This window comes from Sciurus vulgaris (assembly GCF_902686455.1).
Source record: "Sciurus vulgaris genome assembly, chromosome: 9".
Lineage (NCBI taxonomy): Eukaryota > Metazoa > Chordata > Mammalia > Rodentia > Sciuridae > Sciurus > Sciurus vulgaris.
The window spans coordinates 11,840,736-11,858,852 of record NC_136469.1 but is presented as its reverse complement, the minus strand read 5'-3'; the positions used below and the strand labels follow the sequence as shown (position 1 = coordinate 11,858,852).

Sequence of the window (18,117 nt, the reverse complement as noted above, 5' to 3'; positions counted from 1 at the left end):
AATATTTAAGACTTTTTCTCTAGGACTTACATATAATATCTAAATACACCACATTAAACTTGGAACCCTAAACCTTCTTATTTTATATATGTAATATTTTAGTACATTTCTGTTAAAAAAATCATGAAACTATTTATTTAATTTGAAAATTTAAGAGAAAATATCACAAAATAGATAATTTCCATATCTATAAGAGGGAAGGAATCTGGTTTTAATACGTTCCTACTTGACGAGCAGAAAGAAGTTTCCAGGCAGCTGTACATCACACATTTTGCATTTCCTTGTTAATGAAGAGCTAGGATTCCCTCCTGGGCTGTTTCCCACTCTAGTTGGTACATTAAAGATAATGTGTCTAAAACAGAATGAAATACTTCTTTGTGTCCCATGTGAAAGGTAATCTATTTATACATATGTATTTGTTGATAAGTCAGATTGTTCTCTCTCAGATTTTAATTGCTACTCTAATTCATTTGTTATCTGGTGATGTAGTTCATAAAGATAATGGCAGAATAATGATAAAAATAGCTTCTTTTATTTTCCCCTTCTATTTTTCTAAATATTCATGATCTTTGTGGTATGGTAAAACTTTCTACACTGAAGCAGAATTTTAAACAAAATAAAAAACAGCTAAGTACAAACTTCACATTTTGCTTCATACTTTTATTTGACTCATTTTTCATCTTTTATTACTTTTATTCTTTCTTTGATCAACATAATATTTGCACATTTTTGTGAGGTACAGTGTTATGTTTTGATCTATGTATACATTGGGGAATAACCAAATCAGGGTAATAAGCATATCCATGTATTAGATGTCCCAAAATAATTATGAGAAAGGATTTGAATGTACTCAAGATAAATAAATGATAAGAGCTTGAGGTGATGGAAATTTGAGCCATGCCCAGCTCTTTGCTGAGGGTTTTCTACCTTGATGCTTCATCATTTGAGTTAAATACTTAAGAAAGACATATCCCCCTTAAGAGTCCATACAAACAGCTAAGCTTCTCTTTTGTATGGCATGCATGCTAGCAAAATTCAATCACTGTCATTATGGAACAGAAGCTGTTGTGATTACCTTGTGGTCGTCCTCAGAATAATTTTGGAGAAGAGACTGGCAACATGATGGCCTTAGCCATTGCCTAATGGGGAAAGAATGTGATTTCAAAGTGCAGAATAAAAATATTGTTCTAGAGTGGCTATACCGATATACAATCCCACCAACAATTCATGAGTGTATGTTTTCCCTAAATGCTTTCTAGCATTTATTATTATTTGTATTCTAGATGATTGCCATTCTGATTAGAGTAAGATGAACTCTTCATGTCATTTTTATTTGCATTTCTCTGTTGAGATGTTGAACATTTTTTCCTATATTTGTTGGCTATTTGTAATTCTTTTTAATTCTTTGGCCCATTTATTAATTGTGTTATTTTGGTTTCTTTTGGTGTTAAGATTTTTAGTTATTTATATATTCTGGATATTAACCCTGTCTGAGTTACAGATGGCAAAGATCTTCTTGCATTCTGGCTTCATGTTCTTGTTTCCTTGGATGAATGAATGTTTTATCATTTGATGCCTTCCACCATATTGATTCTTGGTTTTATTTCTTAAGCTTTGGAAGTCTTGTTGAGGAAGTTGGTTCTTGTGCCAATATATTGGGAATGGTGAGCCTATATTTTCTTCTAGCAGTTGAAGAGTTTCTGGTTTAATTTCTAGATCTTTGGTCTCTTTGAATTGACTTTTGTGCACAGTGAGACATAGGAATCTAATTTCATTCTTCTACTTACGAATATTGTGTTTTCCCAGCACCATTGGTTTAAAAAGCTATCTCTTCTTCAGTGTACATTTTTGGCACCTTGGTCTAGTATCAGTTGACTGTATCTACATGAATTGTGTGTGTGTGTGTGTGTGTGTGTGTGTGTGTGTGTGTGTCTTCTATTCTATCCCATTAGTCTTCTTGTCTGTTTTGGTGCCAACCTGTTTTTTGTTATTATTGCTCTTTAGTATATTTTCAGATCAGGTATTGTGATGCTCCAGCATCGCTCTTTTTGCTCAGGATTGCTTTGACTATTCTGGGCCTCTTCTTCTTCCAAATGGTTTTTAGAACAGTATTTTCTAGTTCTACGATTAATATCTTTGATATTTTAATGGGCATTTCATTGAATCTGTACAATTCTTTTGCTAGTATGGCCATTTTGACAATATGAATTCTTCCTAGTAAGAAATATGAGAGGTCTTTCCCATCTTCTAAAATCAACTTCAATTTTTTTCTTTAGTGTTCTAGGAATTTCATTGTAGATGTCTTTCATCTCTTTTGTTAGATCGATTCCATTGTTTTTTTTTTTTTTTTTTTTGTCTATTGTGAATAGGACATGTTTCCTAATTTTTCTTTCAGCACATTTATTATTGGAGTATAAGAACATGATTGATTTATGTATGTTGGTTTTATATACTGGTACTTTTCCGAGTTGATCAGATCTAGAAGTCTTTTGGTGGAGTATTTTGGGTCTTTTAAATATAGGAAGGATCACATCATCAGTAAGCAGAGGTAATTTGATTTCTTCTTTTCCTATTTACATCCCTGTAATTTCCTTTTCTTACATGATTCTTGTGTCTAGAATTAGTACAACCACTTTGGAAAACAGTATGAAGATTTCTCAAAAAACTAGGAAAGGAACCACTATGTTACCCAACTTTCCAATCTTTAATACTTATCCAAAATAAATAAAATCAGCATATTACATTGATGCAGCCACATCAAAGTTCAGAGCAGCACAATTCTCAATAACCAAGGCATGGAATTAGCCCAGGTGCTTATAAATAGAAGAACGTATTTTAAGAAAATGTGCACATATATGTGTATATATATGTCTGTGTGTATACATATAGATATACATGCACACACACAATGTAGTTTTACTCAGTCATAATAAAAATGAAAAATGGATGGAATTGGAGACTGCCATGCTAAGTGAAATAAGCCAGACTCAGAAAGTTAAACATTTTCTCTCATATGTAGATGCTAGAGCAAAATAAGGGGGAAAAGTTGGCAGGGAATTCCTTGAAAAGAGAAGAGAGATCAGTGGAGTAGAGGAAAGGGAATAAGGAGGAGTGAGAGGGATAGGGAACATGGAGGAATGGTGGAATGAAATAGACCAAACTAAGCTAGGTACATATATGAATATGTCACCAAAAATTAGCCTTTATGTTTATCTATAAAACATTGATTTAAAAAACTATAAATAAATAGAAAGATGACCAGTGGAGTAGAGGAAGGGAAATAGGCAGAGAGAGGAGAGACAGAAAAGAGGAAATACTATTGACTGAATTATATCAAGATGAATCACAATAGCATGCATGACTATAATGATCTAATACAATCATAAAGATTAAAAAAATACTGTTCCACAAATGTTTTCACAAGTTGTCAGAATTTTCCACTTTAGAAATATGTTTGGAAAAAATTGAAGACTGTTATATTTAAAAAAAAAAAAAAAGAAAGGATGAATAGACATTAATGTGTTCAATGTACGCTGTGCTCCTGATTTTAGCGCTATACATAGTTTGATTTTCCATGGATTAATACAACCGGGATTAGTATCCTATCCAAAAGTTAATGGTTAGCATATATGTATGCTTTCAGAATTTAAGAAAACAAAATCACAAATTATTACAGACCTTTCTTTAGGCTTGAATATATACAGAAATAGCAAAGAAATAAATATTTTCCTTAAGAAGTTCAGGAAGGGTAGCTGGATGTAGACCTCTTATACACAGAGCACTACTGAGGAATGCAGTGGTACATGATTAGTAGGTAGGTAGGGAGGGAGGGAGGGAGATATGTTGACATCTTTATTTTCCTTCCATCTGAGCCAGAAAAGGGCCACATAAAAGAATGCCACCTTCCTGGCTTTTCCCATGAGCGTGAACTGAAGGATGCCCACAATTTAGAGCTCACAAAATTTAGGATTAATCGCCAGAAATGATCTCTCTCTCTCTCTCTCTCTCTCTCTCTCTCTCTCTCTCTCTCTCTCTCTCTCTCTCTCTTTCTCTCTCTCTCTACCTGTTGTTCAAGGATAGTGTAATCTGACAGGTTGGGCCACAGACCCCCTTGTGGTTAGGGGGCAATCAAGAGCAACATTTCATTTGGGGATAATTATTGGGGAGTGCAGAGTAGTTTGATCCCTTCCCCAGAAAAAGGAGTCACTGCTTTTCTTCTTCCAGAATAAATAAATGCTAGCAAAATATTCAATTGCACTAAGGCATGCTAACCTGACAGGAAACCCATAGATTACAGAACCAAAGCTCTTAATTCATGTTTAACTGCCAAAAGCTCTATACAAGGTAATAATCTCTTCATTGATACTGAATTTGATATTCTGATTCTGCCTGTCTTTGTGTCTCTCTTTCTAGTCCTTCTTTCCTTCCTTCCTGATTGACACCACTATTTCTAAGACATCATTAGTGATACATTTCATGACAGGCATAGATCATTGTGGTAGACTGAGTAGTATGCCCCAAAGGTATCCCTCTCAATCTCCAGCAACTGTAAATATCTGACTTTAAAGGGACATGTCCTGCACTCAGCCTCTGGAGGGAATGCAGCTCTGCTGGCACAGTGATTTGAGAATTTTGACCTCTCATATTTTGAAGAAAATAATGTGTGTTGTTTTAAGCCACAATATTGTTGGCGATTTGTTACAGCAACAAGAGGCAACTAAAATAAGTGTTGCCAAAAGAGATTTAGGGAGATAAAAATCCCTTCATAGCTCCATCATTAGAGAATGCTTTGGGGAGGAAATTATAACTGAATAATATTTTGAAGTGTTTACAAGATTTCACTCCATGAATATTGATGGGGTTGTGCTCTTCAGTCCCTGCGACCTTAATCATCAAAGACTGATAGGTGTGATGAGTCCTGAATGATGAGTGATCCAAATTGGCTATCAGTGGGAGTTCAATGTTACCCGAGTCAATCAGTGCATGAATGAATGAACACAGAGGAAATAACAAGTTGGCTAAAAATGACAATTGATACCAACGGTAGAGTTCCTTGAATACTAAACTAAGGACAGAGAACACTGCTAACACACACACAAGAACAACTTGAAAGGCTGTGAGCATCAGAGAACAGAGATCAAGATCCACTTAAGGATCAAAATCCATATATCTGGATCTTTGTTTTCTGATCTTTAAACTGAGAAGATGGAGCGAGATATTATACATTATTTCACAATAATGAAGTTTGAACTTTAAAGGGACATGTCCTGCACAAGAGTTTGAGAAGAACTCACAAGAAGTTTGAGAACCCTTGCATTTGAACATTTAATCTATATTTTTGACCTATTAATTACTAATTAGGCAAAATATTTTAAAAGCATGGAAGCATTCATTATAGCATAGACACTAGGTAGTCACTGATCAAATTGCATGTACTCTGAGAAAACTTACTAAGCCTTCAATTTGTGTGTGTGTGTGTGTGTGTGTGTTCAAATCGAGGGACAAAACAACAAAACAAAACTTGAAAATTACGAGAGAAAAACTGTCAGGGAATAAGAAACAAAATTAGCACAAGTGAGACAAATAGAGTCTGTCATAACCTTGTTAAATGATGAACTCAGATATTAAACTTTTGATTAAACATTCAAATTTGTGCCGGCATACACAGAAGCACACATGCACACACACATACTCACTTGCACACACACAGTCAGTCCTAAAGATTGTTTGCAAATATTTTTAAAAAGCAAAAATATGAATCTAATGGCGCTTCATTTTTCTTGTATTTAGCACTTGCAAAATATATATTTACATTTATTGAAAAATAAAATATAAGGAAAATGATTTTCACCTGAAAATAATTAGAATTCCAAACTGTTCTTTGGTTTAGTTTGCTGCAACAGCACCTGTTTTCCCTCTTCTTGGTTATGTAGAGAATGTGCAATGTGTGCTTCACACAGTCTTTAGGAAAACTGGATATTGTCTCACACCTCCAGGCTCACAGCAGAGAGGGTAGTGTTGAATAAGCCACTCATCCTCCCTTTAAAATGGCTTTTTCCTCTTCCTGCGAATAATGATATGTGTTGCAAACCAAAGAGGATAAGTACTTAAAAGCAGTGTTTTATTTGTGTCCATTATTTTAAAAGTCATCTCTTCTATTGCAGGTTGAAAATGGAAACCTAAAGTGCAGTTGTTTGGCCTGGGATTTTTAATCCAGAAGTGGTATTTTATAGATTAATCTATACTTTAAAATATCCTAGGACCATAGTGGTATCTCTTGAGTGCTTTACTTATATATATATATATATATTTTTAAATCATAAAATGGAATCATAAGAATAGACAACTTCCTTCACTTACAGTTTGGTTGGCTTCCAGATAGATTACGTATTCAGTCGTATTGTCTGACCCATATCAGAAGAGCAAGTGGACAAAGTGAGATAAGTAACATGAAGTAACTATGTCTAGAAGCACTTGCTTCTAGTGCTAAAATACCCATGATGCCAAATACACTATTGTAGTGATTTTCATGCAAGGAAAGAAAACACCTTTTTAGCTTAATTATTCTTCATACAATCCCTGGTAACCTGGCAGGGGGCAATATTGTTGGAGCTGTATTGGAACTGAAGAATCAAATTTTAAAAGATTAGTTCATCATCATGTTTAAGATACACCCGCAGTGTATTGAAACCTCTCAAACACCAGATAGAAACATGAACTACATCATTTTGCCATATAGGAAAGAAACAAAATTTTATTTAAGGATATTAAAATATACTGTAAAATGTCCTTGAAGGAACAGTGTTATTTTTAAAGTACAAAATGGTACAACGTATTTTTTTATGACATCTTGCCCTATCTGACAGATATTTATAGATGCCGCTAAATATAGCAATACTTTTTCATGACAATGGATCACATAGGATTTGTAGCAACTTGAGAATATGATGATGGAAATCTAAGAAGAATGAAGCAAGGTTAATACTGTGATTAATAAAGCAATACTTATTATTTGTACTTTTGCAGACAGGTATGCTGGTCATTATCATTGTTAGAGCAACTTTCAGGATTTTGCCTGTTTAGAATTGATTGTAAAGAATCTCCTGTTTTTCTTAACCCTTCATGGTCACAAAGTTGCCTTGTCAGATGTCACTGTTCTGACAAATTGTTGATGCTCAGCAGGAAATCACAAAAACTAAGCTGGCTTCTACCAGACCAGCTGGCAGGACACCAGGGTGGTTTTCTCCTGTCAGGGACACGTTTTCCGATCTGTTGTATGAATGATGAAGTACCTGTGCATTCTGGGCTATGTGCTGGCTGTTTGATGTACTACCCATTTGCATACATCCCTGGATTTGATTTGCTGGAATTTTTTTTTTTAGATGTCATTTATTTGTATGAGTGTTTGGACGATAATTAGTTTTCTCAAATATTTTTGTGTAGTGTTGAAAGCAAGATCATACTAGCTTCCAAAATAAATAGAAGCCCAGTCTCCATTTTGTATTCTATAAAAGAGTCTGTGTAGGTTTATATTTATTTATAGACTTTTTAATGTGAAAATATTCAACAGGGAATCTATCCCATCTTTGGACTTCATTTCTGAAAATATTTTAAATTCTGCATTGATTTTTATTTTCTATAAGATTTTCTCTTTAAATGTGTGCTTTGTATTAATAATATATCCCGGGGATTTGTTCATATTTTAATTTAGGATGACATTGACAATATATTAAACTATTGGTGTAATATTACTTATAACCTTTCTTATTTTAAAACTGTCAGTATTATTTCCTTTTTATTAGTGCATTATAGTTATCAATAACTGTGACTTATTGATAAATGCATATAACACAATTTACTCCATTTCTTTTCCCACTGCTGCCCCTTTGTTTTAGTCCATTATTTTGCTGCTGTAACTAACTAATGGACCCGACCAGCACAATTGTAGAGGAGAAAAGGTTTATTTGAGGGCTCACAGTTTCAGAGCTCTTAGTCCATAGACAGTCAGTTCCATTCCTTGGACATAGGTGAGGCAGGACATCATAGCAAAGTGTGTGGCAGAGGGAAGAGGCTCACATGAGGTCAGGAACCAGAGAGAGTCCATTTGCCAGATACAAATGTGCAAATATATACCCAAAGCCACGCCCCAATGCCCACCTCCTCCAGCCACATCCCATCACTTCAGTTACCACTCAGTTAATCCCATCAGGGGATGAATTCATTGATTGGGTTAAGACTCACAACCCAATCATTTCTCCTCTGACCCTTCTTGCATTGTCTCACAGGTGAGCTTCTGGGGGACACCTCACATCCAAAGCATAACACCCTTCCCTCCCCCCATCCTCTTTCTCTGCTCTTTTGGTCTTTCTTCTATTACTTTATTTTCTATTGGTGCATTATAGTTTTGCATAAAAGTTGAATCCATTGTAATATACTCATCCATGCACACAGCCTAGTTTGACCAATTTCATGTAGAAGTCCCTCTCCTTTTCCATCCCTCCTCCCTCCTCTCCATACCCTTCCTCTGCTCCTCTATTTTCATAAGATCCCCCTTTTGAAAGCTCCTTATCTCTCTCTAGAGTCTACATAGCTCGTAATATTTTCTATCTATTTAATACTGGTTAAGTCTGTATTGGTGCATAATTTTATCACAGTTTGCTAATTACTGGAGTTTTCCTTTGTATTTCCAAATCTGTTTACCTGTGAGCATATTGATGATACTAATTTTTTTTAACCTTTTTGTTATGGTTGTGTACTCTACCACTGATCCACCTTCCACTGCCACCTTATGAATTCTTCTTATAAAGGCGTGGCTTGCTTTCTTCATTATATGTTATTTGTTTGCCTCTTCTATTATCTTTTCTTTCTTTCTTTTTTTTTTGGGGGGGGGGTGGTACAGGGTATTGAACTCAGGGGCACTTGACCACTGAGCCACGTTCCCAGCCCTATTTTGTATTTTATTTAGAGACAGGGTCTCACTGAGTAACTTAGCACCTTGCTTTTGCTGAGGCTGGCTTTGAACTTGCCATCCTCCTGCCTCAGACTCCTGAATCACTGGGTTTACAGGTATGCACAACCACGCCTGGCTTATTATCTTTTATTTTCTTAATCCTCATTTCTTTGACTTTAATTTATTGTCTTATCAGCTGGAAGGACTGTTTATTTTTAGCTTTTCTTTTCTTTTTGCAATTTAATGCCATAAATCTCTCTATAAACTCTGTTTGGCTTGAAAAATACTGATAATGTAAACATATATGCAACAAATTACATCCTAGTGGTTTAGAGCAATATATTGTGACCTATTCCACTTACTACTTTGTGTCTAGCTTTGCTTTGTCCTTTATTAGGAAAACTATCAGGTTTTTTAGTTACCCTTTCATAGTAAATGTACTCATAGACTTACATTTATCTCTGCCAATATGTTTAAGATGTGTTTGTTATAAATGGTATTTGGTCAAGTGCATTTTTGTTTGTGTTTATGATTTATTTTATCATTTTTTCAGTCTTTGCCATTTCATTATAATATTTAATTTATACATGTGTAATATAATTATTATACGTTTGATTCTGTGTACACCATCTTACTATAATACTTTTTTCCCACTAAACCCACCTTTTCTGTCTCATGCACTCTCTTTCTTTGTGTTTTGGAACTGATTACTTTTACTTTTAATTCTATATCCTCTGTTTTCTTCTCATTTTTATTATGCTTGTTCAATCATCCTAGAGATGACGACATGCATCCTTGAAATGTTATATTCTGATTCAAATTAGTGTAATGCCTTCATTAGTAATGATGGAATGACATATTATACCTATTGTGTTTGACTCTTTCTTCCTTTATTTTTGTCTAGCACTTTATTTCTGCATGTTTTAATCCCTAAAAGACAATTCGTTTTTAGTACAATAGTCACCATTTACTAGTGTTCACTTATGTATTAATAGTTACTCTTTTCATTGCTCTTTACTTTTTTACCCTTAAATTTTAGTTTTTATGGGGTAAATTGTCTTCTATCTGAAGAATATAGTAAATTTTTATTGAAATTTCTGGCCATTAAATTTCTCATTTTAAAATGTTGCCAATTTGATATTCCACTTAAGGATTGTTTTGAATGGAGGTTTTGCTAAATACTATTTTATCCTAGCAGCTTGGGAGAGAAGGATTGCAAGTTCAAAGTCAGCCTCAGCAAAGTGAGACCCTGTCTCTAAATAAAATACAAAATAGGGCTGGGGATGTGGCTCAGAAATCCAGTGCCCTTGAGTTCAACCCCTGGTTACACCCCCCATATTAAATGTATTAAATATTTCCATCTAGTGATTTTAAAATTTACCTACATAACTGTCTTTGTCTTCATTCAAGGCTTGAACCTTTGTGAGTGTGGACCCATTTAAATGTGTGTATTTTCCTTTCTATTCAGCCTGCCACTCCCCATCCCTCTCCTCTAGTTGGATTTTAAGATTTTGCCTGTCTTCATTTTATGAAAATATCAAGATCATATTAAGAAACACCTCTTAATTTCCATTTCTGCATGAATTTAACAGAAGTTTCTTACTATAGAGTGTCTAATAAAGTTTGAAAATCCCTTAGCTATCACTTGTTTATCACTCTTGCAGCCGTCTTTCTGATTGTTAAGTCTCCCATTACATGTGTCTGAGGTTGTGTGTGACATTTACATATTTTCATTTTTCCTTCTCCTCTCTCTGGTTATTTTATTTCACTTATGTACCAGGGAATGAACCCAGGATTTCTTAACCACTGAGCAACATCCCCAGATGGTCTCTGCTAAAGTGCTGAGGTTGGCCTCGAATTTGCAATCCTCTTACCTCAGACTCCTATGTCGCTGGGGTCACAGGCTTGCACCAACGCACTTAGCAATTTGCTGAATTTGGTTATTTTCTCTTCACTAGTCCTATCTGTGCTGTTTGCCAACTGCTGTTGAAGGGTAGGTTAAATTATATCTTTCATTTATATTTATATATGTATAAATAAATGCAAAAACATTATGAAATATGTAGTGTGTATATTAAATGATACTATATATAACAATATGTAAAACATATTCTAAATAACATACCATTTTATGATATTTTATATGTAATTATATATGTGTATGTATGTATATCATTATTTAGTCATAATTTGCTATTTGAACAGTATCTTTCAAATTTCAGTGTGTGTAGTTGAAATTCTTCACATTTATCCTATTTTTCTGTTTTCCTTCTCTTTTCTTAAACATTAGTATGAGATTTTAAATCTTTTTTTTTCTTTTTAGGTAACAACAGTATCTAGATTATCTGTGGAATTCATTTTTTCCCCCTGATTATCAGATGTGGGAGTCTGTCTTTTATTGTTATCCTGAGTGTTCTATCCATTGCCAGGCATCGCATATGTTTAAAATGCAGAGTGCGGGAGGATTCCTTTTGCCCTGGACATAGACACAATAACACACCAATGAGCATGACCCAAGCAGGCTGTGCCGGTAGAAAGGTTCTGCTAACAGCCTGGGAAGGCTGTTCTCCCTCCTGTTAACCCTGGATCCCTGCAGTTTCCACAAGGATTCTAGTGCATTCTGTAGGGTCCTTTCATCTGCTGGGTGTCCACTGCTTGTTGTTTCATACTCTACTTGCTCTACTTTCAGAAGCTATTTTTCTATTTTTTCTCCTACCTTGTGTTATGGGTTAGATATGAGGGGTCCCCCAAAAGCACATGTGTGAAACAGCACAAGAAATTTTAGAGGTGAAATGATTGAGTTATGAACATTTTAACTTAATCAGTTCCTTAATCAACTGGATGCTAACTGCAGGCAGGTAGCATGTGGCTGGAGGAGGTAGGTCACTGGAGGCATGCCTTTGGGTTTGATACTTTGTCCCTGGTGAGGGGAGTCTCTGGTTCCCCATGGTCATGTCCTGAGCTGCTTTGCTCCATCACCCCTTTCCACCTTGATGTTCTGTCTCAACTTGGGCCACAGCAATGGAGCTGACCATTTATGGACTGAGACCTCTAAAACTGGGAGCACCAAATAAACTTTTCCTCCTCTGAAATTGCTCTGGTCAGGTCTTTTGGTCACAGTGGTGACCAAGCTGACTTCAACGCCGAGGAAAAATATTCAAGAGCTTGAGCCCCTCTAACCTCCTTCAAACCCTGGGTGTGTCTTTGTCCCTCTGCCTGCTGAGCAAGCCCTGCAGAGGTGCCCCACTCACCTGCCCAGGCTCAGACTACCAGAGGTCCCTGAGGGGAAGCAGCTGCAGAACTGAGCTTGCTCTGCTAGCCTTCTTCCTCCTCCACGTTAGAGACTCTACCTCTTGTTCAGAAGCTCTCTGCTGCTTTTTTTTTTGTGTGTGTGTGGTTCTGGGGATTTGAACCCAGGGCCTTGTGGAGGCAAGCACTCTATCAACTGAGCTATATTCCCAGCCCCTCTGCATCTTTTCAACGGGTGGTTTCTATGTTGCCCGACTTGTTTAGTATCTTTAGGAGGGAGCATACACTACTGCCAGGTATTTCATATCACCCAGAAGCAAAATATGTGTCTTTATTTTAATTGTTGTTAATTACAAACTTTCCGACAGATATCACTCAGTGATGGATAAGTGACATCCCAGTTTTTCTTCCATTTAAAAGATTCCCAACTTCATCCCCTATTGTTGATGAAATGCATGGTTTAAACTACATAGTCCAAGATATTTGGGTCATAATTATCCAAGGCATGAGATATAATTTTAAGTACTATGTGGAGTGATTTTTAAACTGACTGAGAAAACAATTTTGAACAGAATATTCTAATTAGGACAATTCTGTATTACAACTCTAAGTTATTAAAGGTGTGGGGAAGATGCAATAATGAGAATAGTGTCGATGATGATATTAATGATAATAATCACTAGACATCTAGAATGTACCAAGCACTGAGTATATCTTATATTTGGATTACTTTAAATATATTATGTTTTCATTTTATGATATACACCATTATTATTCACACTTTCAAATATCAAAATTGATATTTTGGCTAGTTAAATACTTGCTTCAGAGAGTAACAAATTTATCTAAATCCTTGTTCATTTAGCATTAGACTTACTCAGTCCCCCCAAAAAAAGATTAGTTTATAAAGATGGAAATGGATATTGTTTTATACTATACTTTTTCTATATTTCTAGAAACCTTTAATAAGATGCCTGAGCATAACACTTATTTCATCCAACAATATATAAATTCCTCCATTTGCGTGCTCTGGAGCTACAGTTAAATTCAGAAGGAAAGAGGTAAATGAATGAAGGCTGTCTACCCTCAGGGACAGAGGAGAGCTTATTCCAAGAATTCACAGAGGAAAGAGTCAAATCTGTTTAGGTAAAAAGCATGTACATATTTCGAGGCATATTTACAAATCAACTATAACTATAACCATATATATATATATAACCAGATATATAACCAAAGATATAAGTGCGTTCATCTAGCGACTTAAAAAAATGATCGCTCTTCATTACAATGATTGCCCTTGTATTAAACAGTGGGATATCAACTCCTTCCACTTTGGATTCATTTTAGTCAATAATTCATGTTTTTATTTCTTCTAGAGGTGCTATAAATTGTATTATAAATAATAAATGTAGTAGAAATTTCAAAAAAAAATCAGAAACGAATGCTTTTTCTGCATTTATCTGTCAAGTTTTCATGAAATTCAACAATTATTTGAAATTTGTTGCTGTATTTCTACAGTTTGTTAATTTCATACTTTAAAAAAGCATTAAGTGGTAACTTTGGCTATATCTCTTCTCACATTAACAGTTCCACTGTCTTAAAAAAAAACAACACTTTTTGTCTAAGAATGATTTTATTTTCTATTTTTAAAAATGGATTCTATTACATAACATTAAAAGTTGCATATTAAAGTTGCACCCAAGAATGTTTAAAAGAATAAAACATTTTTTAAAACAGAATGAGACAAACCATTTGAAAGAGACAAACCAAATAGCCTACCCATGGAGAAGTCCCATGTTTTCCTCTCATCATCCACAGGAGTCTTGAATGAATACAAATGTTTTGCAACTCCCCTCTTTGACAGAGGTGGTCTACTTTTCAGCCTCAGCCCCAGGGCCTATGGAGACTGAAATGTGAGCACAGCAAGCTCATTCCCAACCTTATCTTGAAAAGCAGCCTGCAGTTTTTCTGGTACTTTGAATATTCTCGGGATTATACTGAAGATGGGATTTCTCAGGTGGTTATTCTGTTTTCATCAGACCTACTAATGTACGAACTGGAGAATGCTTAGAAGGACTGGTTTCCTTATCAGCCAGGTTCACTATTTAAGGCTTCTAGTAATGATTTACAGAAGTTTCCATCTGAGATAGGAAGAAATTTTCCATTTTTTCTGTATCAAGCTACCTGAAATTCTCTAGTTGTAGTAAAACACGGTTTAATGGATTATGAAATAAAATTCAATCATTTCTGGGCAAAATCTTTTCCTTTTCCTTTAAAACAAAGTTTCTACTGGTAATCCTCCAGCTATCAGTAGCAATAACAGTCAAAGAAATGTTGTGTCCCAAAGAGCCAAACTTAACTCAATATTTGCAACAAAAACGGGACAAAAGGCCCCAGCAAACCCTATAATAATGTAATATTGGTGGGAGAAAGCACATAATTGGTTCCCTTGAAAGCCTTTCCAGACCACAAATATTAGCCCACATAAAATTGTCCAATTAAATCAAGATCCAGGAAAGGAAACATTTTCTCAGAGGCATTTTTGTAGTTCAAAAAAGTCTGTAAAATAATAATCCTTACTATTATTAATGTTATGATTCATAATCCCTTAATGGGAAAATATTTCTCCTTGAAAGAACGCCAAATGTATATTTAAGCATTTTCTAAAGTATTGTCTTTTAAAAAATTGGATGATTTGCTTTATAATGGTGATTTTTCTGGTAATCAGCTATGTCCTTGGCATTACAATTTCTGTTAGCAGGAGGAAGAGAATCACCTGAAAGCCTCATGCCATTCAGGATTTTACCAACACAACCTGCAAACCTGCACCTATTAAACAAACTGCTGTTATTGGATCTCCAATTTCACTCACGTAAAATTGATGGGAAATTCAGCCCACATTTCTAGTATAACGAATGCCCTCGTCTGTAAATTTTAAATAGTTAAAGTTATTTCATAGTTTATATTAACTGCATTTTGAATTATGTGGAGCTACCATTTATCTCCAAGTCTAGTGGTTGTCTCCAAATCGCTTTTTGTGATTTTACCTTTGTAAAATGACTGTCATTTCTACTTTGTAAAGGTAGGTGGTTCTGAGGATGTTAAACCAGGTGTGTCACAAGCTCTTAGCTTTGTGGGAGTGGTTTTGGATGGAAAGCATATGAAGATGTTCATCAAATTAGAGGAATCATAACATTCTCATGGAAGTCTGCAATAGGGTAAATGCATATACACTTTTAAGTAGCCTCAGATTTTCTTTTTCAGAAGCAACAGCCTATTACAGGATTTTGCCCTCTACATTACAGTTATTTCTCTACCCTAACCAAGTGTTGGAATCAATAAGCCCTCCCAGATACTTACTAGGTTCTTGAGACAAGATCCCTCCCAGTTTTCCTTCCAAACTAAAATTCCCAACTAGAAAATTTATTTATACTCATGAAGTTAACAGATTCTCAACACCAGAAATAGGTTGAGAGACTCTTGCCTAACATTTGTATAGAAGTTCAGGTTGACCAAAAGAAGACACAGGTTTCTCATTAAACTTTTGTTTTAATGGGTCTTAAAATTCTGTGACAGATTTTTGGTCAAGTTGTTTCCATTAAAAAGTACTAATTTTAAAAACCAATAACTTAAAACTGACTCTCACACACACACACAAAAAAATGATCCACAAAACATTCTCCTTTCCTTCTGAAGGTTTTATGATGCATTGTTATCATTAACCAGTCTTTTACTATTAAACTTAAATGGCCAATTGAGACAAACAGTTCTGAGACCATTCTTCCACCATTGACTAAGACAGGGGTGGCAGGTATTAGCGGTAATATTCATTTAGGCTTCTGAGCTTTCTGGGCAGACTTGGTGACCTTGCCAGCTCCAGCAGCCTTCTCGTCCACTGTTTTGATGACACCCACAGCAACTGTCTGCCTCATATCACGAACAGCAAAATGACCCAGAGGAGGATAGTCAGAGAAGCTCTCAACACACATGGGCTTTCCTGGAACCATATCAACGATGGCAGCATCACCAGACTTCAAGAATTTAGGACTGTCTTCCAGTTTCTGACCAGAATGGTGATCAATCTTTTCTTTCAGCTCAGCAAACTTGCAAGCAATGTGAGTTGTGTGACAATCCAGTACAGGGGCATAGCCAGCACTGGTTTGTCCTGGATGGTTCAGGATAATCACCTGAGCGGTGAAACCAGCTGCTTCCATTGGTCGATTTTTCTGTCACCAGCAACATTTCCACAACGGACATCTTCGACATATATGTTTTTGACATTGAAGCCCACATTATCTTCAGGAAGAGCTTCACTCAGAGATTCAGGGTGCATTTCAACAAACTTTACTTCAGTTGTGACATTGACTGGAGCAAAGGTGACCACCAGGCCAGTCTTGAGAACTCCAGTCTCCACTTGGCCCACAGGGACACTGCCAACAGCACCAATTTTGTAGACTTCCTGAGGGGCAGACACAAAGGCTTGTCAGTTGGATGAGTTGGTGGCAGGATGCAATCTAAAGCTTCAAGCAGTGTGGTTCCACTGGCACTGCCATCTTTACAGGTGACTTTCCATCCCTTGAACCAAGGCATATTAGCACTTGGCTCCAACATGTTGTCACCATTCCAATCAGAAATTGGCACAAATGCTACTGTGTCAGGGTTGTAGCCAATTTTCTTAACATAGGTACTGACTTCCTTAATGATTTCCTCGTCTCTTCTGACTGTAGGGTGGCTCAGTGGAATCCATTTTGTTAACACCAACAATTAGTTGTTTCACACCCAGTGTGTAAGCCAGAAGGGCGTGCTCACGGGTCTGCCCATTCTTGGAGATACCAGCTTCAAATTCACCAACACCAGCAGCAATAATCAGGACAGCACAGTCAGCCTGAGATGTGCCTGTAATCATGTTTTTGATGAAGTCTCTGTGTCCTGGGGCATCAATGATAGTCACATAATACTTGCTGGTCTCAAATTTCCACAGGGAGATGTCAATGGTGATACCATGCTCACACTCAGCTTTCGGTTTATCCAAGACCTAGGCATACTTGAAGGAGCCTTTTCCCATCTCAGCAGCTTCCTTCTCAAATTTTTCAATGGTTCTTTTGTCAATCCCACCACATTTATAGATCAGATGACCAGTAGTGGTAGACTTGCCGGAAGCTACGTGTCCGATGACGACGATGTTGATATGAGTCTTTTCCTCTTCCATTTTGGCTTTGATTTAGCGGTAGTTTTCATGACACCTGTGTTCTGGTGGCAAACCTGCTATGAAAAAGCAGATAAGTTTTTTGATATAAAATTTAAAAATATTTTTTAAAAGAAGTTAAATATTTAGTTTATCAAGAATATAGATTTCTCAAAAGACTAATTACAGGAGTATTTTCTAAGAAGACAATTACTGCTCTTACCATTTTATGAGTATCCAGAGATTACATAGGAAAAGCAAAATTATTTCTTATGAAAAAGGCCATCACCAAAAACAAGAAAAACAGATTTTTGGTATTGAAAGTGATAGAAAAAATGAGGTTTTCAATTACTAAAATAAAGCATATATTTAACAGATATATAACATGCTATTAGTTTTAATGAACTTCAATATTTTGATGTGGTATCTTGTCCCTCCATAAATGGAATCCTACAAGGTTTCAACATGATAATGTGAAGTTATCTTTAAGGATAATACTGTAGTGTGGATCTGGAGTGTCGCCCAGAGGCCTTTGTTGGGGGCTTAGTCTGCAGCCCCTGGCATTGTTGGGAGCTGGAATCTGTGGGAGGTGGAGCCTAGAGAAAGGAGTTTAGGTAACTGGGAGGGAGCCTGGAAGGGAACAGTAGAATCCCGGGCCCTTCTTCTCTTTGCTTCCCAGCCTCTGTGAGGCAGACAGGTCTCCTTTCTCACGTACTCGTCCATAATATGCTGT

At 36.0% G+C, this 18,117-nt stretch overlaps 1 pseudogene across 1 annotated transcript; it reads right to left on the bottom strand.

Moving 5' to 3' along the window:
* Positions 1-15,850: 15,850 nt before the first annotated feature.
* LOC306669203 (elongation factor 1-alpha 1-like) lies at positions 15,851-17,408 on the bottom strand (annotated as a pseudogene). Its single transcript has one exon. The product of its transcript is annotated as an elongation factor 1-alpha 1-like (transcript).
* Positions 17,409-18,117: the final 709 nt, after the last annotated feature.